General features: G+C 45.3%; 1 long non-coding RNA gene across 1 annotated transcript; it reads left to right on the top strand.

Moving 5' to 3' along the window:
* The first annotated feature begins 969 nt into the window (after window positions 1-969).
* On the top strand, window positions 970-23,035 carry LOC135421245 (uncharacterized). Its single transcript, XR_010433938.1, has 2 exons — window positions 970-1,589; window positions 18,289-23,035. It is a non-coding gene; the product is annotated as an uncharacterized LOC135421245 (long non-coding RNA).
* The last annotated feature ends 1,428 nt before the right edge of the window (window positions 23,036-24,463 follow it).

Raw genomic sequence — 24,463 nt, 5'->3', positions numbered from 1 at the left:
CTCAAATAAACAGCAGAAAATATCCGTCCCAAGATCAGAAATGAAAACAAATAAATAAATATGCAAATACTATAATTTGTCTAAGTTGCAGTCACTGCAAAATGGCCACTAAATTCAATGGGATGAGTAAAACTTTACAGTTTTGTTGGTATTTTGGAACACTGACAACAGTATCATCTTGCAAAGATTCATCCAAGTGCTTAGAGGGTGGGAGCCCTGGACAGTTTCTGAAGCTGCTGACCAACATAAACAGGCTGTAAATTCAGTAGGTAATAGTGCAAGTCAAAGGCAAACAGGGAGAGAAAGGAAAATGTATGGCCAGAGTCTGAGAAGTGGATCAAAGTTCAAGATGTGAAAACAAATCCATAAATTCAGACTGGGAAATATTTGCTCCTGCCCAAGCACATACAAGAAATGATGCTGAGGAGATTGTGTGGGACATCATTTGCAGAGACTCAAAAGGAAACTAAGCTTGGACACCTCTGAACTAATGGAATCTCAAACCTGTCTCCGTAGGGAGGAAGAGGCATGCCCTTGACTTGAACCCTGGAGGAGTCCAATTGCAAATTCTGTGGCTCCGACCCTCTCTACCCAACACCACCTCCAGGCTGTTCTGCAGCAGCTCCACTGTCTGGTGAGAGCTGACCCAGCTCAGTAATTACACTCAGATGTTAAAATGTTGTGAACTGAAGGATTTTGTTTCAGGGCTTCACTAACACCGAGGCATGGAAGAGGTTGTTCAGCAGTGTAGAAACACGTGTGATGTTCCCCTGCAGCTGACAATGGCTGGGACTGTATGCAGGTGGCTTCATGCTAAAAATCTCTGTCAGGTAGGCAGCAGGTTATAGAAACCCTTTTATTGCTTGTATGTAATGTGCTGAGCTGTGACTTCTCCGCAGGGGAGTTTGCACATCAATAGCATTTATTTTTGGCCTTGGCAATTCCTAACTTCTGTGGTGAGAGCACTGGTCCAAACCCAATCAGCTGTAGGTAAAGATATCGCTCTAAATGGCTGAATGTATCCAGTACTGATAACTAATCTCAGTTATCTTTGATATCTCATGACAAAAATATTTACCTGTGAGTGTGAATGATTGGCACAGAGCCCAACAGGACAAGGCAGGATACACACAGTGCCACAAGGCTCTCTGTGCAAATGGCACAGCAATACGAACTGTTTCCTGTCTGGGAAATAATTACTGGGGAAATTGCCATGGACTGAGGCAGAGTATTGACCCTGCATAGCAAGGATGTACCCTGTGCATCATCGCACCTCTGATTTGTGTCCCTTGTGTTTCAGGATAGCGATGCTGGAGATTCTCTCCCCTCGCCGTGCCCAGTTGTGAGTGCTCCTTGCAAACGGGGAGGCCTTGGGGCTTTGGGGCTGCTGTGACCAGAGCAAAGGCCACTCTGCACTCCTTGACTTCCCATCCCAGCTCTGGGCTCCTCAGGAAGCACAGCCAAAGCCTCCAGTGAGATGCTGAAAAGAAGGAACCAGTCCGAATCTGTAAACCCAACGTGGGCTTGCAGGCTGCGAGGGAAAAAAGGGTTAAATGCACCACAGGGATGCACCAACAGCTAAACTCCAGGTAGGCAGAGGGGCACTTGAGGTTGGCATATGAATGAGCTGATGCTGGCAGAAGATAAGAAGGCATCAGAGTAGGGAATTCAGCTTGGAGTAAGCTTTTCTTGGGAAGAACTATTTATGTTTGCCAGCACGGGGCATATTGAAGGTCTGCAGCTGTGGACAATGGCTCAGTGTAGATCTGCCTCCTGCCTGAGCAGAAATCATGGGCTTGAAAAGTACTTGTTCTGGCAAGCAACTGGAGAGAGCTTAGGTGGTTGTGGCTGGGTGACACAGGCACAAATACAACCCAGAATGCACAACTAATTGGTAGTGAAGCTTTGTCCTTTGTCTTTATTAGCTTGCCTTTAACAGACATAATAAATACTGTTCATTATTCAGATTTATTCTAAAAGAGTCTAAGCATCCCCAGCTCACTCTTTAATCATCTTCTGGTTTATGCTTCTGTCCTTTGTTCCAAAATTCTGGTAATAAATAAAGCTATTGAAATAGTCATAGTGCTGTGGCAAGTCTGCAAGCCCATACATCTTCTTGGTTTTGGTTGTGAGGTTTTTTTAACTGCCTCTATATCTCTTAATTTCAGAGACTTGAGAAGTTCAGTACTCCTTAGCTTGCATTCTGCCTCAAGATATCTAGTGGAATGTCTGCTAACAGCTTGTCTCTAGTGTTGGTGGCAGTGATAATCGAATAAGAAAAATTGCTACATCACAGGGATCAGGGAAAAGTGCTGCTTATTTGTTTCCATCTTGTCCTCCACGACTGGACACGGAGAGAAGGTGTGAGCTTATATCTCATGTACATTTGGGCACAAAATAAGATACACACTTGGGCACATTCTAAAATACCTACCTAAGTAAGAGCTTTTTCACTTTAAGGATGATCAAATACTAGAACAAGTTGCCATGAGAAGCTATGGAGTTTCCATCCTTGGAGATATTATGGCCTTTATAATATAAAGAGAAATCTCCACAACTGTATATTCTCTCTCTGCTGCAAAGCAGGAAACAATGCTGGTAGCAAAAGCATCTGAATGTCGGAGTGAAACAGGAGCTGAGGTCTCAGCAGCAACAAGAGACAACAGAGACCATTCATCTCCAAGATTTTTGTTGATTGGAAAACCGGAGGTTGGAAAGAGTCAAAATCACCTAAGATAATCTCAGGCAAAGCACAGAACAAATTAATTAATAACCTCCTCCTTGAAACTCTACAATGACAGATCCACAGCTCATTCACTGTGGCCATGAGCTCCCCAGGACTGTGTCAGCTGTACTGCTTTCCAAGGAGGGAGTTCAGTCACTGTCATGGGAAACTGCTGGTAGAGAAGTTCTAAATTAAAAGGGAAATTGAGCTTCTAAGATATTTGGATCATTAGGAAAGAGTCATTCTCTATAGTATTGATTCATCCAACTTGCGATTTTAAGTTAATGAACTCTGTTAGGCAACTGCAATCTCTCCTTTTTCTGGGCTGCAAGCAGTAATCAATGAAAACTCAGCCCTGAAGTGACTGGAGAAGTACCAACAGCAAACTGTGCTCTTGGTGAGGATCTAGATATTCGCTGGAGCCTGCAGAGAATGCAGCTGCCTAAAGAGACTTCCCCCCTAACACACTGCTGAGTCATCAGCTTGGGGTTGTTCTGGGATAGCCACAAACAAGGAACAGAACGTTACATGTCTGGTAGAGAGCTGTCAAGCACTGAAGAAAAAGGAATTCCTTTGTTGGGATTTTTCTGGCAAAAATCTCAAAGCTCAAGGCCTGACTTGATGGTGCTCACTAAGTATTGGAAAAGTCTTCACATGAATTGCAAATCCAAATGCCAAGGAACTACAAGGTCCCAGCATATGCTCCAACTATTTTCCAAGCACTCACTGGAGTTAAAACTTTTAATCCAGTTTCTCCACAGTCTTCCCTGGTCAGGCTGCTTGATCTCACTGCAGGAATAAAATTTACTCAGTGGCTCCTAAACACGTGAATGGAAGCGTGAGAGCTCTTCCACGTGGTTGCAGTTCTCCAGGTCCTGGGCCTTGACCTGGGTTCCAGTTGTCTGTTCCTACCTTTCAACGAGCACCCAAAGCTACACTCAGACAAGCCTTTATATGGTCAAGCCACGAAAGACTTTGATTTTTGTAAGAAAAATACCAGAACCAGCAGTATCCTGAGGCCTAGTAGGAGAGTTTCCTGGAATTCCTTAAGAACAGAAAGAAGCCTTGACAACTAAATTTTGCTAATTTCTTCTTGAGACTGGGAAAAGAGAACATTAAATGGAAGGAGTTCAAGGAGCATTTGGACGATACTCTCAGGCACATGGTGTAATTTTGGGGTTGGTCCTGTGCAGGGAGAGGAGTTGGACTTGGTCATCCTTGTGGGTTCCTTCCAACTCGGCATATTCTGTGATTCTGTGAGAATGTTAGTTTGACTGAAAACAAAAGCAAGTCTTGTTCTAAAGCCAGAAGTGAGATGGCATTCCTTTCCAGTATCCAGGATAATAAATGAAACACCATGAAAATATCACATCTCACAATCATAGCTGTGATTACATCAGACTTTCTAAGTGCAGCTTGATGAATATGTGCAATAAATACAAAAAAAAAAAAAAAAAACCACAGGAAAAAAAAAATCATGTGAGTTTAGGTAGTAAAAAGCTGAAAACACTTAGGAATGGCATCAACTTTTCCACGGAGATTTTCCAACCACAATGATAAAGTACTTCACAAACTTGAACCAGCTCTACATCCTTCAAATGATTTTGGGAAATATTTTACTTTGCATGGGAGATAAGTGAGACATGGAAATGAGCAGAGGTGGAGTAGTGATCCAGTGGCACAGGTGGGGAAACCTCCTCTCCTTCCCACTCAGGGTAAAGGTGCCTTGACACCGAACTGCAGCAAAGCAGCTGTGAGCCAGAGTTTGGATCTGCTGCAGGCACCAGCTGCCCCTGGCCAGCCTGACAAAACAGTGCTGGTTTTGCCTCAGTAAAATGCCTTATTCATGTCAGCACCATTGTTTAGGAAAGATACATCAGCACAGATGTCAGAACCTGTGAGCACAAATTTCAGGTGGTTCCCTGACAAGGTTTAGGGTGCTGTGAACATTCTACCTCCGGTGGAAGTGATGCTGGGTCTTCACCCCCAAAGCAGTAAAGGTTGAAAGCCTGAGTTGAGAAAGGAATTCCTGGGAGCAGCGCCGGTTTGACTCACCTGGACTCCTGCAAATGCAAACATTCATCAGTTTGGGCAAGGACATAAAAATCAAGTGCATATTTAGAGGTCAGGCTGAATTGACTCTGTCTTAACCCCTGTCATGGCTGAGGAAATGCTTTCTAATGCATTTTCAAGAGGACTGTGTTGTTACCAACTATGTGGCATCATTTAATTTGGTTTTATTCTAGTAATAATCCATAAAGCAACATCAGACACCCTCCTGATGCTGCTCATGGCTGACCTCCCTTCTGTGGGATCTGCAACTTTCCATCCACATCAGTCAAAACCAAGAGTGTGTTGATGTGGCCCATTGCTCTTGGCTGCAATACCTGTCCCAGGTCACCTAGTTTCTCCTGCTTTTGGCTCTGTCTTCCTCTCCCCGCTGCTCCCTGCAGCTGCCCTGGAGCATTTTTGGTTATCAAGAGATGGCACAAGTTCCAAGAACACAAAGTAAATAAACTATTAATGGTGCCTGTACCAAATAAAAATCCCTCTAATCTTTGTACTTTGTACTTCTATCTTTATTTATTCTACTAATTTCATAGCTGGAACAAGTCTAAATATAAACAAAATGTCCTCCACTGCTCATCCACACAGGCCAGAGATGTGGCTCCACGGAAATGTGCTGACATTGTTAAAGGAAACCTACAGTAGGAAAATCCTGCAGTTTTCAACCTTTCCTAAAGGACCACTCAAATGTTGTGAATCGGGATGAAATCAGGAACCTTCAGCCCACTAAATGTCATAGAAAATTAAGTATGTTCACCATTCTCTGACACTTCTTCCCACTTCTGCAGGCTCTCAGAGAGCTTCTCCTGGGGATCTAGCAGGGCAGGAACGCAGGCAATCAGACCTGTTGCTGATCACCATGCACTGAACTGGCCCAGTGGCTGGAAGATTAATTTCTTCTCTTCTAGACAGCACTGTCAAGATGGAATATCTGGAAACTCTTCATAGCAATGTGCTTTTAAGACAGTGGAGTTATCTATTGCTGAAAGTGGTAGAAAAATCCATCCAGCAGCCTTTCAGAAGTGAACTTCACAATGTTAAGTATGGATAGGTAGATGGATGAACAGATGATTTCATGGGTTCTTTGTGTTTCCAGATGCTGTAACTCTGATACTTTCCCTCCCCAGTTCAACAAAAGCCAGCCCACATTCCAAACAAAACCACAAGGAAAATGAATCAAGGCAGGAGTTCTTAACAGTCACTGAAAAATGGGTTCTGAAAATGGATAAACATTTGCAGTGGCCTAGACAGTAAAATACTGAGAAAGCCTTTTTTTCCTGCTTGTACCAGGGACAGTTTTTGAGAATAACTAATACACTGTTTCCACTGACTCCAAAGCATGCAGGTACAAATTGTTGCACAAGATAAGGGAAACATCTGTTCTTCCCCAGGCTATTGGCTTAAGACTGTGAGGTTTGAAATGCCCAATTTCTATCTGTGTGTTAATGATCCATGTATGTGGTTGTTTGACCAACCACACCTGGCCTCAGAGACGAGTTTCTGTCGGGAAGTTTCTTTTTTCTAACACATCATAAAGAAATTTGAGTCCCCACGGTCATCATAGTCCTCTGAGGCTCTTCAGAGAGTCACCAAAGCCAATCTTCTTAGCAAACAGTCAAATACAAGGTAAATGTCATCAAATTGATGGAGCTTTTACAAAAAGCATTGTGGAAAGGAGTATTTCAATACCTTGCCATTGTAATTTTCTGTATCTGTGACCCTGTAAGATGTTTCCATGCTGCTTAATTAACACAGCTATTAATATTCTGTTACAGGAACCAGAATGTGTTGTGAATGTTTCATGCATTTGCTGACTGGCTTTATTTATTCACACAGCTATGGTGAGTGCATTATCACATTCCCTCCTAATGCCCCACGATGGTGGTGACCATCTGCCCATGGTAAGAGCACACTCCTTGCCCAAACAAGCAGCCTGTATCCTTCCAGGCCAAGGCAGACTGCTGCCAGGGTCTAGCTTGATCCCTGAAACACAGGCTGTGGCAATTTTGCCCAGAAATACCTGCACTGAATTATATTAGGACACAGGCAGCCTTGCTGTGCAAATAAACTCCCATCAAACTCAATAACTGCTCATAGAACCAGACATCTTTCATAAAAGCTTCTAGTCCTAATTTACTTCTCTGAAGTGCTAAAAAATTAACAACCTCTCTCCTGAGAGCCCGTTCCACCGGCTGCCCACCCCTCCATTAAAAACCTGTCATGTTCCTGGATTGCAGTTTTGTAGCTCGAGGTTTCAGCCCTGGCATTTCATTATGCCTCTGCTGGGCATCCGTGCTGGAACAGGCTGTTCTCTCCAGGATTCTCTCTGCTGATGATCTGAGATAGGAGTTTTGTTTGCTTCAGGCTAAAGCTCTGCTGAGCCCTGCCCAGGCCTGCGCTGGGTGGGCAGACGTGAGCTGCAGCTCGGGATCAAACCCTGCTTTAACACCTGCCTGTGCACACACACAGACACCTGAGGCTCCCACAGACCCGGTGCTGTTGTCCCCAAGTGTCCCACTCCTGGCACTGCCACACTTAGAGAGTTATCATGTAATAGGTGTGCCTGTGTCCCAGAGCTAATCCACTCAATCCCACCCACCTCCAGCTCTGGCCACCCATGCAATGTATCCTCCAGCTTCTGCTCATTCATGTGGGGGAAGCAGTAATTGCCTGAAAAGGGCACTGAAAGCTACAAAACCCTGTATTTGAGGAATGGGGTGAGGTGGTGTGGCTGGACAGCAGGAGCTCCCTTCCCTCTGCAGTCCCCCCCAAACTTGCAGTGCATCTGAGTGGCTCTGTGCTTTTATACCACCCTGTGCCTTGTGTGATTGGGCACTTCTGCTTCTTTTGGATTAGATCAGTTGGGCTGTGAACCTCTGACCCATCAGGGATCAGTTGCTGACCCCTAAATTGCTTGTACTGGAGACAGCAGTCCCTGTTGTCAGCCAGCAAGAGTCTCTCCTTCCGTCAGGATGGTGTATTATGTCCTTCTCACGTACACACAAGCTCACAGCTCCACCTGCACAGTATTTCCATACTTATTCTTTTTCTCTATTTGTTCTCCCCATATTAAAAGACAAAAATACATCATCTCACTTCTGTCTGTGAATACACTCAGAGATTAAAGCCAGAATATCAGAGAGCTCAGTTTCCTGGTGTGCCCAGAGGGTCCCAAGGCTCTCTGGGAGCAAGAACTGTTGTTTTCCCCTCCATGCTCCCCCAGATATTCCCTTCATACACGCAATTCTTATCAGTTTTTGCAAATTTTTGCAATGACACAGAGGAGGAATGTGGTGACAATGAGGGACTACTGAATTTTTGTAACACGTTGGACATAGAGATCTTAGAGGGAATCTTATTGGCATGTTTTTCTTGATAAAAAGCAAAAATTCTGGTGAAAACTCTCAGAACACCAGCAGAGCAGGCAGATATTCCTGTTTCTCTTCCTTCAGAGACCCCACTCCTGCCCACCAGGTATGTACTAGAACAGAAACTCCAGCGTTGTCATTATTTTGTGGAACTGGTTAATTATTTTATGCCTTTTAAAAGTGAACAGTCCTTGCTCCAAGGCTTTCCAGTCTAGAATAAAAGGACAGACTGCTCACACAAATTCCCAGGAAGAGAAAACACGGGAGATATCACCAGTCATTAGGTACAGTTCTTTGCAATTTCCATCACCGAATCACACAGTCCCATTCAGAAATTCATTAAACACAATCACAGAAGGTGATTGGGTTGTTTTCCCTCCTCCTATCTATACCTACTGGAAGAGGAGCAGGGCACATTTCTGCACAAAGAGGTTTCTTTTAGCCCTCAAACTACTGAGTTTGAAGATAACTCAGTTACCTCTAGCCTGTATGGAAGCCTGTACTTTTTGTATAGCTTGGGTGACTGTATATCCCTGACACCCCAATTCTTTCTCAACACCTGCTCCAGTCTGAATTTTAATTACTAAACCTACTTCTAAAATAAACATGTTGAAACAATTGCCCAAGACAGAGTTGTGACACCAGTTAATGCCATTTCTAGTCTGAGTTCTTATACAAATCAGTATTACTTAACACCCACTAAGAAATTCTCGTATGGGACATAAAAAAGTCAAGCCTCACAAATACAAGAAAGAACCACTAGGGGGGAAATAGCCTTCTATTTTTTCCTCCTTGATTTCTTGGGCTACAGAGTACTCATCAGTTCCCATCAGACCTCACCAAACAAATCCATCCAGTCTGAGGCCGTAACATTGCTTTCTGCTGAGGCCACAGGGGTGAACAATAGCTTTGATCAACTAACCATTGCAAGCTTTTATTTACTTTTAAATTTCCTTTTTTCCATAGCTGTCATGGTTTGCAAGAAAAGGTCATTCAGAAAAGTGATTTGGCCCGTGCCCAGAGCTGCAGCCTCGCCCAGCGCACTCGGCTCGGCTGGGTCGGTCTGGAAGGGGCTGTCCTAAGGATATGGGGGTTATGGTCATTATTATCATTCAGATTTTTGGCTATGTTATTTTTTACTTCAGCTTTTGGAGTGGGATGGCATGGCATGGCATGGCATAAATCTCTGCCTGAAAAGTCTGGTAGATGCCTTTTAAATGCTTTCTTGGTGCCTGTTTCATTGGCCACACAACTACAGAGTCCATTCTGGTCCATTTCTTCCATGCTGGATAAATTTTTAACTTCAAATCCATGAGAAAAGAAGTGATACAGATTCCTAGGGACACTGGAAGACAACCAAGTAGTGCAGCTGCATGTGGAGACAGTGTCTCTCCAAGCCGTAGCACTGAGATTAACCCTGTGCCACGATGAAAGAACAGAGTGAGTTTCTTTGCCTTTTTTCATTTTTTCTGGTTCTTCCACCTTCAAGCAGTGCTCTGTACATGCCTGTGTTACCGACCTGTCTCACTCACTTCTTCAAAGGGAAATAAGATGTCACTTCTTCTGTCCTGTCATATGCACAGGCAGCTCAGGAAGAGTCTGTTCCCTCGGGCACAGCTTCCACAGAGCTCTTGGTTTCGTCTCAGTGAAGTGTGTTATTGCAAATCCAAGGGATTATAAACTTAGCTGAGGTGTTGTGGGGTGTGTACATCACTCAGCATTGCAACCAGGTGACTGAGGCACAGCTGGCAGAACTGCCTAATTATTTCCCCCAAAACAACTCTCATTTGTTGAGAATGAACATTGTGTCATCACCAAGAAGAAAGCTGCACAGAGTCTGGCCAGTCTGTACTGACCAAATTAATTAGGGTACCCCTAAGAAAAGCAAAATAACCACTCCGAACCTTTTTGGTCAATCATAAAACACTCCATGGATTTTCAAGGAAACACTAGACACTGCTACCAGCCTGCAAAATTTCACAAGTGACCATGAAGCTCACAGGAAATACTGTGTCACTGCTGCTGCATGGAGGGAATGGGATTTAGGATGCATCAGGATTTCAAAGGCGACAAACAACCTGACAAGGCTGTTCTAGAAAATTAATAATGGTGCTGGCCAGCAATCGCAGAGAAAGGCAAAAACACACATGATTTTGAGGTTTCATAGAAACATCTAAGTTATTCTACTTCTACTGGGCCTCAAACATCTTACACATGAGCTCAAGAGGTCCTTGATGATTTCACTGAAAAATCCTCAGTCTCCATTCTCAATCATAGAGTTTGTAAACAGCAACAACTCACCATTGGCAGTGTTTGCTCCCCCACAGTGGCTGGAAGTGAGTCCACTCTCCTCGCTGAGTCTCCTGGAGCACACCGAGAGCACAGGGCACCAACCATGGAAGATAAACAACAGCTTCACAGAAACCAGAAGGGCCTCAGAGACCAGATAATCCATCTTTTACCACAAACCAAGTCTAATCAAAACCAAGTACTCCTGACCTGTTCTTAAAGATCTCCAGTAACAGAGACTTCACCCTGACCCCAGACAATCTGTTCCAAGGATTTCTTTGTATTTTGTCAATACCTTTTTTTATTTTATGTCTCATTTTAATTATTCTCACTGCAGTTTATGCATACTATTTCTTGTCTTGCCCAGCATGAGCTTACAGAACAGACTATTCCCTTCTGTGCAACAGCATTGCACAGATTTGCAGTTCTCTGTAGGTTATAAAGGCAAGTTAAAGGACTTCTCATTTCTGTTACTCTGTCTACAGGCCCTCCAGCAGTTCCTGTCTTCTTTGGAGAGTAGCCTCCACTAAGTGTTTGATTTGAGGCTTTACTAAAACTTAGTTGAGCTACAGGGGCATCAGTCTAAGAAGATTCTCCATCCCTTGTTATGAAGGCAAAAAAAAATACAGTGATGAATGCAAGATGAAAATGGTTAGCAAGTGGCTCGAGCCACTCAATGACTCACTGGTTGACTAAAATGTGATGGAGCTCTCATTGACCTCATCCAGGGAGGTGCCAGAACCAAACTGTTCAGCTCTTTTGAATGTGAAATGGGATCTACTGCCTAATTCAGTTTGGCAAGAAAAAAGCACCTGAAGCTCTCTAGGAGTCAGCACATGAACATCTGAGTCTAATTGCACAACTGCCCCATGCCATCTTTTCACATGATGAAACAAATGTATCATAATTGTGTTGTCCTAAACCAAGCTCATGTTCTTCTCCTACCATGTCTTTTTTCAAAAGCCTGAGCTGATACATTGCTGAGGATCACACACTACTCATATTGAACAAAGGATGTCAGACAGTTCAAAGACTTATTTGACATTCCTGTTGCTGGAATATCCAAAATAGGTTGGAAAAACTTTTCCCTTAGGATGCTATTGGGATCTCAGTTTCCAAGAAAACTTCCAGACTTGTTTAGTTTCAGCCAAGCCAATAACCTCCCTTTTGGTTCTTTTCCTTCAATTTCTTATCAGGAATTTTAAGCTACATGTGAGAACAGAGTAAAAGCAGAAAATGATTAAATCTATTCAGCTGTAGGCTGGACTAAAATGGAGTGGAGCTCTGGGTCTCCAGGATCTTCATCAAAAAAAATAATTCTGACTGGAGGATAATTTTCCAATTGGGCAATCTTGTCTCTGCTTGGTGTCTGAATCAGGAAATCTGCAGCAAAAAAAGTCACGTTGCTTCATTTGGGATTTAATTAAAAGATGGAATAAGTCTTCCATGTCCAGGCTGGTCAGGGAGTATCAGTGCCACCAAATCTCTTGCTGCTGTGACTGAACTTTAATTGTGCCTCTCACTGAGGTATCCCGATCACCTAACTTACAATGCCTCTACATTAATAGTCTTCTCTCTAACACCTCGCTTTACATCTCCCACACACAGGGAAAGGTGAACTCGTGCCTGCTGGACCAGCTCAGAAGATCTAAGGACCTTGTACTGAGCTGTGGTCCTTCTGCAGGGCCAGAGAAAAGCTGCCCAGGTGCAGCTCGCTGGAGAAACGATGGTGCCTTTGGGACTCGCCTGGCTCTTGACATCTGCATGTCCTCAGGTGGCCTGAGCTCCCACCTGGAGAGCCCAAGGTGTGTGTGTCATACACCAGCACCTGGAGCTGCACAGTGTCACCTGCTGCAGCTTCACACACCATCTGCTGAGTGTGGAATTCCCGGGAGCTTCTGTGGGCTTCTCCCTCAGCATCCGGAGCCTCCGTTTGCTGAAGGGGGTCCTGGGCAGAACTCATAGCACTGCACAGCACAGCAGCTCTGAGAGTCAGTGGTTAGGACACAGTGTGGGTACCAAAACAACAGTTTAGTGTGTAGAATCAACAGCCAAGGAACCGGGTTTTTATATCACTGACTCCAAATGACCTCACCGGCAGCACTCAGAGTAACAGCTGTGAACAGGATGCTGCCCTGCTGAAAGTACCTGAACAGACATGCACATTTCTGTGTGTGCAGGGAAGAGCAAACATACAGATGTCACAATAGTGTTTAAAGTAGGTTAAAATATCTTTGGGAATCATATAAATCACTGATCCTGCCTGAGCAGCAGGGGCACGTGGGTGCTCCTTCCAGCCCAACTGGAAGGAAACCGGTGCATTTTCTATGGGCAAAGGTTAAAAGCAAAATAATGAGGAAAAGAAAAAAAAAGAAGTCACTGAACGCAGCCAGGTCTCCAGTTCCCACCCCAGAGCTCTGCTGTAGAAAAAGATGAAAAAATATATCTGAAAAACCACTACCACTTCCATTATGAATTATCCTAATTTTAGACTATTATTCAAATAAAATTTGCAATTTCTAAAGCTTAATTATAAAGCTATTTCATTCAGCTTGACAGCAAATTATTTCTCTGAGATTTCCTCCCTTTGGGTGTACCCTGGAGCATCTTTCTGGGAATGCTGCACTTGATTTGAACATCCTTCCGAGGGTGATGTGCATGGACTGCTGCAGTAGGAAGAAAATCCACATCCAGCAGAATCACATAAGCAGTGTGTGCCTGATAAGTATGACTAAAGCTAAAGATCAGAAATTTTGTAGATGGACATTATGGCTACATACTGTCTCATCTTTTCCTTTCAGGAGCAATGAGGGAAGCATTTAGATAAAGCATTTGCGTGAGTAATGTTGCTCTCTTGCTTTCGTTCTGAATTGACAACTGACTGCAATTTATGCATGAAATATGGAGCATAAATACTGCTCCACCAAGGGGAAACATGCTATGGTGGTGGAGAATTCAAAAAAAAAAGTGGGAACTAAAGGGCCATTAAGTTTTTGTATTGGTTTTAATGGCACTACCTCACAAATATTCCAGCATGCTGATGGACTGTCTCTCACCACAAAATCTCTGTGCAGACTCTAGGGCTGCCCAAGAGGGATAGAGCAGGATGCCAATACTTGGAAAGACTAGAGAAAATTAGACAGAAGAACTGAAAGAAAAAGTAAACTTTAGGACTGTTTGTTCCACTCTCAGCAAATTGAGAAGTCTCAGAGGAGGGCATAGGCCTAACTTCAAACTGTCTGGCACATGAACAGGTCTGGTCACTTTGCTCACTGCTTTCTCTTGCTTCCATGGACATTCCACGCAGATCACAGAGGATCAACATAAAGCACTGGTGATCACCTTTGCTTCACTCAGCTTCCATCTTCTCAGTCTCACCTGTATTCATGCAGCTCTCATGGCCCCACACCTTTTCACCCAACAGCAAACTCTGATGATGGCCAAAGGAGGCCAAGTATGCCTGAGCTGGGGCAAAGGGGCAGGGTGGGGTAAACCTGTGGTGCTGGGAACAGTTCAGCACTTCTCATCTCAATATACTTTGTTAAAGTGCATAAAATATCTTTAATTCTTCTTGAACTAAATTCACCTTTAATTTTTGTCTTTGTTGTTGTTTTTCCTGCCTTTGCTATTTCTACAGTGAAGCAAGGAGTCACAGAACCCCCCAGATTTCTTTTGCTTCCTCTTTTTGAGAACCTTCCCACAAAGACATGTTACTGATCCTATTTCCTGCAGTTCCCTTAACCATGGAAGTGCTGTGATTTCATTATTGTGACATCAAATTTACCTGCTTTAAATCCTCTGTAGCTCCGTGAAAGTTAAAGTGACAGTCAAACTTAGACACTACTCAAGGGAATGATGGATTGTTTTGTGTCAGTATCAGGAGCTCCCAGGCTCTGGAGACTGTGAGTTTCATAGGATTTCATTCATCCCTACACAGCACCTTTGTCACCAGTGTCTCCCTGCCCACTGCTGTGCTGGAACAGTTCCTTACCCTGTTCAGTTCACACACCGCCATCCTTCCAAGCTCCTCAGGCAGTCTCGTATCTCCCATCAGTTCCCCTCTGCACAGATGTCTTTCCAAGGAGGCCGGGATGCCTTTTCCATGACACAGGAGTCTGGCTGTCACGGTGCACATCCAGCCCTGGCTGGCCCACGCTTCTGAACTCCCCTCAGTGGTGATCAGGAATTCACACGGTCCTCTGGGTTTGCTTTGGTTTCCTTTCTTTGTCTTCCTTCCCAAAGGCTGGGGATTCCTGCCCAACCCCTGAGCCTGGCACGTTGTCCTGGCACAGGGAATGCTGCAGACCCCCAGCACTGCCTTCCTGCCCTCCCGGCTCCCCAGAGAGCGGCTGCTCCAGAGCAGCTGCTCAAGTCCTGGACTCTCTGAGCAGACCAACCCGGTGTATTTGGCTCACCTGAGCACCCTTCTGGGGATCCTCAGCAGGAATCTGCCGGTCTTACAAAATCTCCTCTCTTGCCATAGGCAGGATTTCATTGACGCCTCAGGATTCGGCACAGAAGGAAGGAATTAGGAAGGACTGGCAAGGAGCTGCTGCTTTCAGAACCCTCTTCGCCTCTGGCAGAGCTGAACTGCTTCCAGAGGAGTCAGAGGGGTCAGTGCAGCCCATCCAGCAGCCCCTGCTCCTGTATACAGCCCCCACACCAGCTCCAAGAGCTTTAGGTTTTTCCCAACCCTGCTGCAGGTTCCAAAGGGAAGCAGCCAGTCCCAGGCATATATCCATAGAGATTTAATACCACTGGCAGGCAAGGCCTGACTGGCAGCACAGGTCATTGGTTTGATCCATGCGGATTCAGGTGTATGAGATTGATATGAAGGTTTCAGCTTCAAAAAAAGCAATTTTGCATTCCATGTCCCTGATTGCCTTGTCACGTGCTGGACTTTGCTTAGAACTTGGAGAAAGAAATCAGTCAGCAAGTCCTGCTGCTTCCAGATCCTCAGATCTGGGTCTTTTCCTTCCCCCATGACAGTAACACTACCTTCTGTTGCCTTCTGCTCTTCCACCACTAATAGGTGCTTGTCCCCTTTGGGTTTCAATCTCTACTGGGTTTACATTTTGGCTTTATTTTGTTGTAAACTCTGATCTGAAGTCAGGATATCTATTATCTCTGACTTGTGCACATGTTCCAACATGTAATTCACTTACAGGGCATGGTAAGGATCCATTTTTGGAAAATAAGTAATTTTCTCACTGCACTGTTTCTCCAGTCATGTAACAGTATGATGAGTGCCTTCCACTGAACAATAAACCCTCTTTCATGCAGCTCCTTAGGAATGGCGGAAATCACAATTTAAGTCTGCCTCCCCAGGGCAAAGGAGCCATTCTACCAAACAACACTAATGATGGTTAATGAACACGCTTAGGGTGTTGGGAAATAAAGATCCTGCTCAGACTAACAGGGAAGGTGGTACCCCTTGTCCTGGCCAAGAGAAGGCAACACTGAGCACCTTCCTGTGACAACAGTAAGAACAACAGAGACTGTCACCTGAGATGAAATGTTGCTTCGCAAGCACTAAACAAGAAATAAATGTGCCAAACCCATGCTTTCCTAGGAAACTGGCTGCCAGTGCTCATGGACCACTGCAGCTTTGTCTGTGTTTGGGGAAGGAGGCAGCTGGAAAGCCTCAGAACTCACTGGAGTTTGATGCAAGGAAAGAACAAAAAGAGCTTCAGGGCACAGAACTGCCTAGGAAAGTGTGCTTGGAAACTGCCGGCATAGAAACTGCTAGCTGACCTTTCCCACGTTTACAGAAAGAGAACTTTCAACACCTGTAAGTGGGAAGGAATGAGCTGAAGAAAATCTGACTCACATCATCATTTTCACCTCCTAACACAAACAATTCCGTAAGGCTGTAGGCACTCCCTGCACGGACCGCGAGGCAGAGTCTCTGGAGAACAGGCTGCCTTTGAGCCCTGCCAGCAGACTGTTACTGGGGTTCATTCCACATCCCTCTTCTTCTCTCCCAACAGCATCCTGACATCTACACACGTGCTCTATTCGCTGCTGCTCCAGCCCCTTTAGTCCCTCACTGCAAGCAGCACACGGGTAGATCCTGCCTGAGCTCACCCTGGAGCTTTGCCTTCCACGACGGTGCCACATCGGATCTCTCCGGCTGTCACTGATGTGGCTGATTGTGCGACACCGGTACCGACCAGGGGCCTGTCAGACCTCGCTGGGTGACGCTCCCCACGCCGCTCACCCGCGGCTGCCGGGACAGAGCGACACCGAGGGGACACAACCCCGCTCTGCTGGGGACCCGGGGGAGAAAGGGACACTGCTGACAGGCACTGCCGGGGTGCTCCTGCAGGGAAAATACACAGTGACGCTGTTTCCTGGCGCTGGGGAGACTCTGAAATGCCAGAAGACAGGACAGTGCTTCAGAATCACTCATTATTCAGCTTTCTGAACAGAGCTCGGTGAAGAAAAAACAATTTGTTGGTTTTGAGCTTTTGGACCATTTTTTTGTTATCCTGTGGGACTGGGGGAGCTTTGCTTAAAAGTTCTGCTTTCCAAACAACCAATCAATTTGTTGGTTTGGATGTGGTCATCTCGGACCTGGGGCTGCAATTAAAATCTGAACAGTGAATGGTTAGTGATGAAATTCTGGGTGTTGGCAATGCGGGGCAGGCAACATCCAGCTGTAACCAGAGGCACACACAGTTGCCCCCATGTCTTTCTCCTGTTTCTTGAAGAAACTCAGTATTTCATCCTCCTGTGAAATATTTAACCAATTCTTTTCTCTGAACAAAGCAATTTGTGATAATGTGTTAGGAGAAAGTTCATTGAAAATAACTTTTTGGGACTTTTATTAACATCTCACTGCTACCAGAATGTGGGTTTGGGTTATTTCCCCTTCTTTAAAGTTTATTTTATACCAAGTTTATAAGTGTGACTGCAGGTTTCTTTCTACCTACATAATATCAAGAAAATGGAACTAAAATTTGTGGAATGATGATCATCTTTTTCTTTTCTTTTTTTTTTTTTTATCTAGGGTGGGTTTATCTCCTTGATACTGGGTGGGCATGTTTCAGAGATTCATGGCTGGATCTGTGTAAAGCCAGGCACAACAGGGAGAAACGTGGGTGTGGTATTTTTTGTTAATGCAGTTTTAATAAGCAAATAGAAAGGAGTAGTCCCTTTTGTGTTGTACTCCTGCAAGAGCAATTCCATGATTATTGATTGTTACCGGAATTAACTGTTAAGCATTAAAATAGCTGTTTGAAGTACAGGATGCACAATGTTCATACTGATTGAGCTTTTTATTTCAAAGTGCTATTGGCACTCGCAAGTCACAATTAAACCATTGCCTTATATAGGATGAGATTTAATTACAGTACCCAATTATTTCTGTATTCAAGATTGATTACTGGAGAAAGAAGTGACAGAGAAGAGAGACACAGAAGGGTGATGCAGAACCTATCACAGTTACACCTGCATCTTCAGGCCAAGAAGCCAAGACATTCCTGTTTTCTCATTCAAGTCAAAAATTATCTCAGCAAAATAAAAGTTACTGGGTTTTTTTTCTGGGTATTTAAATGATGTTAACAAACTTCAGCTTATTACCCAGCCCTTTGATGTCTTCATGTAGGTCTTTCAACCTGACCTGCCTCAAGTGTCTGGGTGAGACTCAGGGTTCCTTCAGACCATCGGTGTGGAGGGAGTGGGACAGACCTGAGGGAGTGGGACAGACCTGAGGTGCCTCTTTGCTCTCCCAGCTTTACAGCATGCCCAGACAGGCTCTTTTTAGTTAAATGCACATAGATAGCTGTGGGAAACCTCCCTATCGACATTTATAATGTTTTTTTCTTTATTATGTAGTGCTGGATTAACCCGTGTGGGATGTAGCAACTGTCCTTAAGAAAAAAGAAGCTTCTCCAGCAAAACTTTCTAGACAAGTCCCTTCTCTGCCCTGGTGCTGTTTTGTGGAACAAGGCTGAGGGAGCCCTGCTGAACATGGAGGAGAGGGTAGAGGGAGATGCACCAGCCCTGCAGAGATGCCAACACCATGGAAAATGCTGGTTTCCCTCTCCTTGAGAATGTGGCCTCTCCCTCTCACCAGCTGCCTGCACTGACTTTCAGACCGAATTGTTTTTGTCTTTATGACCCCTGGGAGCTCTGAGCACTCAGTGCCTTGGGACAGGCAGGGCTGGAATCCCAGCTCCAGGGTAGTCACAGGGGGCAGAGGTGCAACCTCAGTCCCTTTGATCAGTCTGGCTGGCAGGAGCCCTGGCATGGGGTGTGCAATGGCATCCCGTGCTCAGTCTATTGTCAGCTCTGAGTGGGGCATTCCCCAAACACCTACAATTTACCCTCCAGCTTTGATCACCTCAGTTTGTTGGAAAACAGAGATTATGTGATACTGCTCTGCTGAGCTTCTTGGAATCACTGATATGCAGCACTTCAGAAAGGATCAGCAATGCTAATGCACAAAGTTTGGCCAATAGAAAGTATTTTCTGTAGGATAATAATCACTCAAGTGTCTTTTACTGCTCTCAGTAAGATACACACTGACTTTGCTGTGCTTCCTGAACAGAACTAGAAGCACCTGCTCATGCTGCTTCTTCACCCTCCTCTGCTCTGGAAAAGACTCCCCACTGTGCCTGCACAGGGGGAGGCTGGCCCTGTGCAACACTGCCCTTCAAGAATATTCCACATTCCACTGGGACAGTAGTGCACCAAGAAAAGCATGGAAATGATATTGCAAAAAGACCTGATTTACTGCACGTGTATCTACCTGGGTCAGCTGCCAGGATGCAGGTCTAGTGCACGGGCTTTGGCAGCGATTGGCAAAAATACTGGCAGTCCCATGCCCAACCTACTACAGGAATATCCTGTATCCTGGGAGCACACAATTAACACTTTTGAACTGGTGCTGACTGTAACAGACTTCGTGCTGTGGGGACCTTTAGTTCACCACAGGCAGTGCTGTGGCATCTCAGCGTCTTCAGTGAATCATTTCTTCAGCGAGACACTTATTTGGATCTCCTCTGACCCTTTGCACAGGGAAAAAAAGTCAGAGAAGCATAGAAGGGTTTGGGCTGGAAAGGCTTGAAGGATTGTCCCGTTCCAACCCCCTGCCATGAGCAGGGATACCTTCCACTAGACCAGGTTGCTCCAAGCCCCGTCCAACCTGGCCATGAGCACTGGGAGCCCAATCCTCTCACTGCCCTGGCACAGTTCTGTCCCAAACACTTGTCCTGACTCTCAGGTCAGGATGTGGGCGGAGGGGGGGTGTCTGTGATTTTCTTTACTGTGTCGCTGCACACTCAGAGATGAAGATTCAGGGAGAATCAGATCTGGGGTTTTACTGGCAGCAACTGCTTTCCCTGTTATGGTGTTTGCTTTGCAGATTTGTGCCATCCTAGTGTCACTGCCTTTGTCAGTGGCTACCACAGGAACAGTTAGTGCAGGTGTTAATTCATTCTATGATGGGATGTGTGAAAATCTCTGCTACTTGTGCCCTCCTTGGGCATCTCTCCTTACAGGTTAGGCTGTTTGGATGCATCTGCCTTTTGTAAGGGACCTCCAGGAACCCCTTCTCAGAGGAAGTGAGGGGGCTGTGTTTCAGTGCTCCCTACTCCCAGCTGGGTCACAGATACATGCAGATAGGCTTCCTTGCAATGGTTTGGCACCTGTGTTTCTCATTTGGGCCAAACGTACTGAGAAAAGCAGTATTTAACTATTACAATTTGGCAAAGTTCCAGTTCAGGAAATAGATTTATTTTTTTATTGGTGACTCAAAAGATTCAGTGAGAGGCACCATCTGAAGTGCCAAACTGATGATGAATTCTGAGAAAGTGTCTCTGATCTCAAAGGACCTAATATCACACAAAAGATATTTTGTAAGAAGCAGTACTTCAAACATTTATTGGTCAGAGAAGAGACTCTTCATCTGTACATTTATGCAAAATGTAAACCACAATATTAACCTTCATTAAGAGCAGATAAACATATTGTGCATTTCTTGGAAGACATCAGTGATGTCATTTCAAGCATCTTGATTTTCCTCTGCCTCTTCTTTTTTATCACAGAGTGGGGACAGTGTGCAAGAACGTTCCAGTTGCTGCAAGGCTGCAGCTTGCACAGGCTGTGTGTGGCACCAAGGCACGCGGCTCCCGGGGCTCGGCAGGGAGCACCACAGCTCTGAGCCAGCCTCAGGACACTCTGGGACCCTGCTGCTCCATTCACCCACGCAGCATCTGCAGTACCATGGACATCAGGCTGCTGTGCCCGAGCTGCTGGAGCCTGGGCAGTGGGCTCACACTGCTCCTTACGCCACAGCTCCAGGAGCAGTTCCGCTCCATCCCACAGCGTTCCCCCACAGCCACCTCCTGCCACCAACCTGTTCTCTTGCTCCAAGCTAGATTGGCATCTGTACCAGGAGGGAATGAGAGCTGGCAACGGAGTACTGTTCTGAGGAATCTAATGGTATTTTCTGGAAGCCAAGGGCTCTATCAATTGCTACAGTTACTTAGTAAGATACACAGTAACCCAGTCATGTTAGAATCCAAGTTCCACATCCTCTTTTAATGGCCTTCCAACAAACAGCCAGCAGCACGCCTCAGTGCCCTGACCCAGAGGGATTATCCTTTACTTTACTGGGACAGTAAGGGCCTTTGTTCCATGGGAAGAAGGCACCTGACTGAAGCAGGTGACACTCGTTTGATTCTGAGGCTTGGGGAGGTCAAAACTCCCTCAGGCTTTGTGATCCAGTGCCATTGCCTGCAGAGTAATGGTCCCCTGCGAGATACCCTGATCGGGTTGATTGGGCTGTTTGCTGATGTTGTTATCATTCTGCTATCGATGGGGTTATCAGCCCCTGTCCATGCTTGATGGGTTTCTCTTTGTTGTCATCCAGGTCTCACAGCGATCCCTCAGCTGTGGTCCCCTCGATGAGCTCCACTGAAGCCAGACTTTGTTTGCTCCCCATGGATTTCACAAGTGCAGCCAGTCATGGAGTTCAGGCACGGGTTCATCTTTGAAGCGATAACGGTATTTCCGACAAACCTAGAAATGTTGCTGTGAAACATTTTCTGTGAAAAATCAGACAAGTTAGTGAGGGAACAGGGAGGGAGAACACAGGTCTGATGGGGAGCTACTGCGGGAGCTGGGGAATTCAGCCTGGAGAAAAAGAGGCTCAGGGGGGACCTTCTCCCTCTCTCCAACTCCCTGACAGGAGGCAGGAGCCAGGTGGGAGTGGGGCTCTGCTCCCAGGGAACAAGGGACAGGACAAGAGCAAACAGCGTCAAATTGCACCCAGCAAAGTTTAGGTTGAATACTGGGAAAATTCCTTCCTGGAAAGGGCTGTCCAGCCCTGGCACAGCTGCTCAGGGCAGTGGTGGAGTCCCCACCCCTGGAGGGATTTAACAGACATGTGAATGTGGCACTTGAGGACATGGGTTAATGGTGGCCTTGGCAGTGCTGGAGGACAGCTTGGACTCAATGGTCTAAGAGGACATTTCCAACCTCAGTGATTCTGTGCCTCTAAGGAAGAGGAGGAAAAGAACAAAAAGTGATAGAAACATGTGTGGAAGTTTGCTGGTTCAGTCTGACGTGAGTGCGTTCTGTGCCAGTCACTCACATGAACGTGCTGAGATCTGATTAGCTTTGACTTCTCTGATACTTATCTGATAATTTGTCCTATGTTTTCACTTATCTCTTCCTCAGTAAGGAAACATGCCAATAACTTAATACTTGGGCCAAATTCTATTTGTCAATTTAATTTGTTTTGGCTACAATCTGAAGTTAAACCACACAACTGAAAGGGTGAATAAAAGGGAAATAAGCTGAATATGAAAGTGAGTGATCTGAATGCACAGCCAGAGACCTGGGTTTAGGGCATCCACTGCAAACCCACCACTTGGATCAGTAACCCTTTCCTGTAAAAGGCAACTGGCGTCACCAGGCTCAAACTCACCTCTTGTGAGCCAGATGTGACCAAAAAGGGTCTGCTCATCAAATACACACCATAAATATCTCAGACCTGCTGTTCTGTTCATTTAACCTGTGTTGGTGTGAGCAATGCTTCGTTCTTTGGTACATTTTCTGACATGACTGCTGCCAGTGGTGTGTGGGTCCTGGGTGGGATGTGAGAAAGGAGGACTCTCAGTGGTGGGTTTGTGTCTGTCACAGCTATTGCCATGCAACAAGGCAAAGACAAACCTGGCTGAGTTTGCTCTGAAAGGAAACATCACCTGTGCTTACAGAGAGTGTCAGGATTAAGAAAGCTGAAAACTGGCTCATTCTTTATATATGGATTTCTTTATAGAATAGGAGTCATTACATTCAGTTTCTTATTTTCAAAACAGTCTCTAAAAGCTTTGGTTTGGTGGGGCTTTGTTTGTTTTGGTTTTTTCTTCTTGTTTTGCCTATAAAGAAAATAACAGCAGAAAGCAGAGGATTTTAGCACACATGCAGTGCCATATTAACATGCAGATCCCTGAAGAAAGGGAAGAGACCAACAGGTGGAACAGGAAACACACAGTAATGTTTGTCTTCAACAGGATTATCTTAAACAGGATTGATTTTTTCTTTTAATTGGCTGAATAAATGCAGTTAGAAATCACTTTCACTTTCCATTGTGTAATTGCTGATATTCTGCAGATGTCACTTGGCCAGAGCATTTTGGGAAGAGCATTTAAGGGAAGGTGCTTTCTGCCCAGCTGAAGGGTAGGAATCCAAAGGAGAGGCAGATCTTCCCTGGCATTCATGGCATCTTGCCCTTGAGTGGGAAGGGCAGTGGGTTTTGGACATTGCGGTGGGTGTTGATGAGAAGGGATTGTACAGAGGGCAGTTCATTCTCCATGAGGCTGCAAAACAACCAGGTACAGCCCCTGAGCAAAGATATTTTTCCTACAAGAAAATCAGTAGTGGAAAGTGAGAGAAAGAAAGAGTGACAAATGATGTGATGTTAGGGAGACGTCTATTCATGGCAGAAGATGCTGACAGCGAGGCAATTGCAGTCTCAAACTCTGCAGAGGGATGTAGAGGAGTTACTAGTTGTACCCACAGAGAATTGCTTCCTTTTTCCCTCAGTCAAACACACTTTACTTTCACACGTGCTCACTGGTGTGACAGGCAGGACTATGCAAAGGATAAAGGATACCTGCACTTCAGGCAGGTATCTTCTAGGAAGAAAATCTTGTTTTGTTGGGTTTCTTACTTTGCAGAAGAATCTTGTTTGAATCCAAACCTGGCTGCTCTCAGCAGAAGGCAGCTGCAACTCACCTCTCACAAGATCTGGGGTAAGGTCGTGTGTATGAGCACTGAGGTAATGGTTGGACTTGATGATCTTAAAGGTCTTTTCCAATCTAAATAGTTCTGTAATTCAGTAGAAATCCCAAGTAGCTATGATAACAGCTAGGACAGACCCAAAAGGACTATCTGCTTTTCTTTGACTCAGAAGACAGACTATGAGACCTAGGAATGCTTCACTTTAGACAAGAGCTCAATCAGGGCTGACACTTCTTGCCATGGAGTTTTACACAGAGGGTGTCATCAGGCTGAGGTTTATCCATCGCTGGAGCAGGTGTCACATAGTGACTCCCTGGCACAACTCACTTGCTGCCCAGGGTCAAACAAAGCTGGAAAATCTTGAGCTGAAGCTGAGCCACATTCAAGAGGCAGTCACCAGCTGCCTGAGGGACCCCACTGGTTCCTGACTGGGTTGGGGCAGCTTGGCCCACCTCACTGCTCTGCTTTCAGGGGCACGATGAGGGATCTCTCCCCAGACCAGAGGGAGACTCCAGTCAGGAGAGCAATGCTGTATGTATTACCTGCTTCTAGATTCTTCCTGGAGCCAGGACTGTTGCATGTGAGCAAGCAGCTACAAAAAGAAACATCTGATTAAGTCCTGAAGACATAAATCTGTGGCAGTTTGCTTTCACACTGGCTTTATTTGATGTTTGTCTCAAAAAGATCAAGATAGTCAAGGGCAAAGCTGGCTGTAAGGAATGAAGTGATGGATTCATCCATTGTTTTCTCCTGCACCAGC

This window comes from Pseudopipra pipra, chromosome 13, assembly GCF_036250125.1.
Source record: "Pseudopipra pipra isolate bDixPip1 chromosome 13, bDixPip1.hap1, whole genome shotgun sequence".
In the NCBI taxonomy this organism is placed as follows: Eukaryota; Metazoa; Chordata; class Aves; order Passeriformes; family Pipridae; genus Pseudopipra; species Pseudopipra pipra.
Note: the sequence above shows the minus strand (reverse complement) of the source record. Positions and strands in the feature narration are given on the sequence as shown.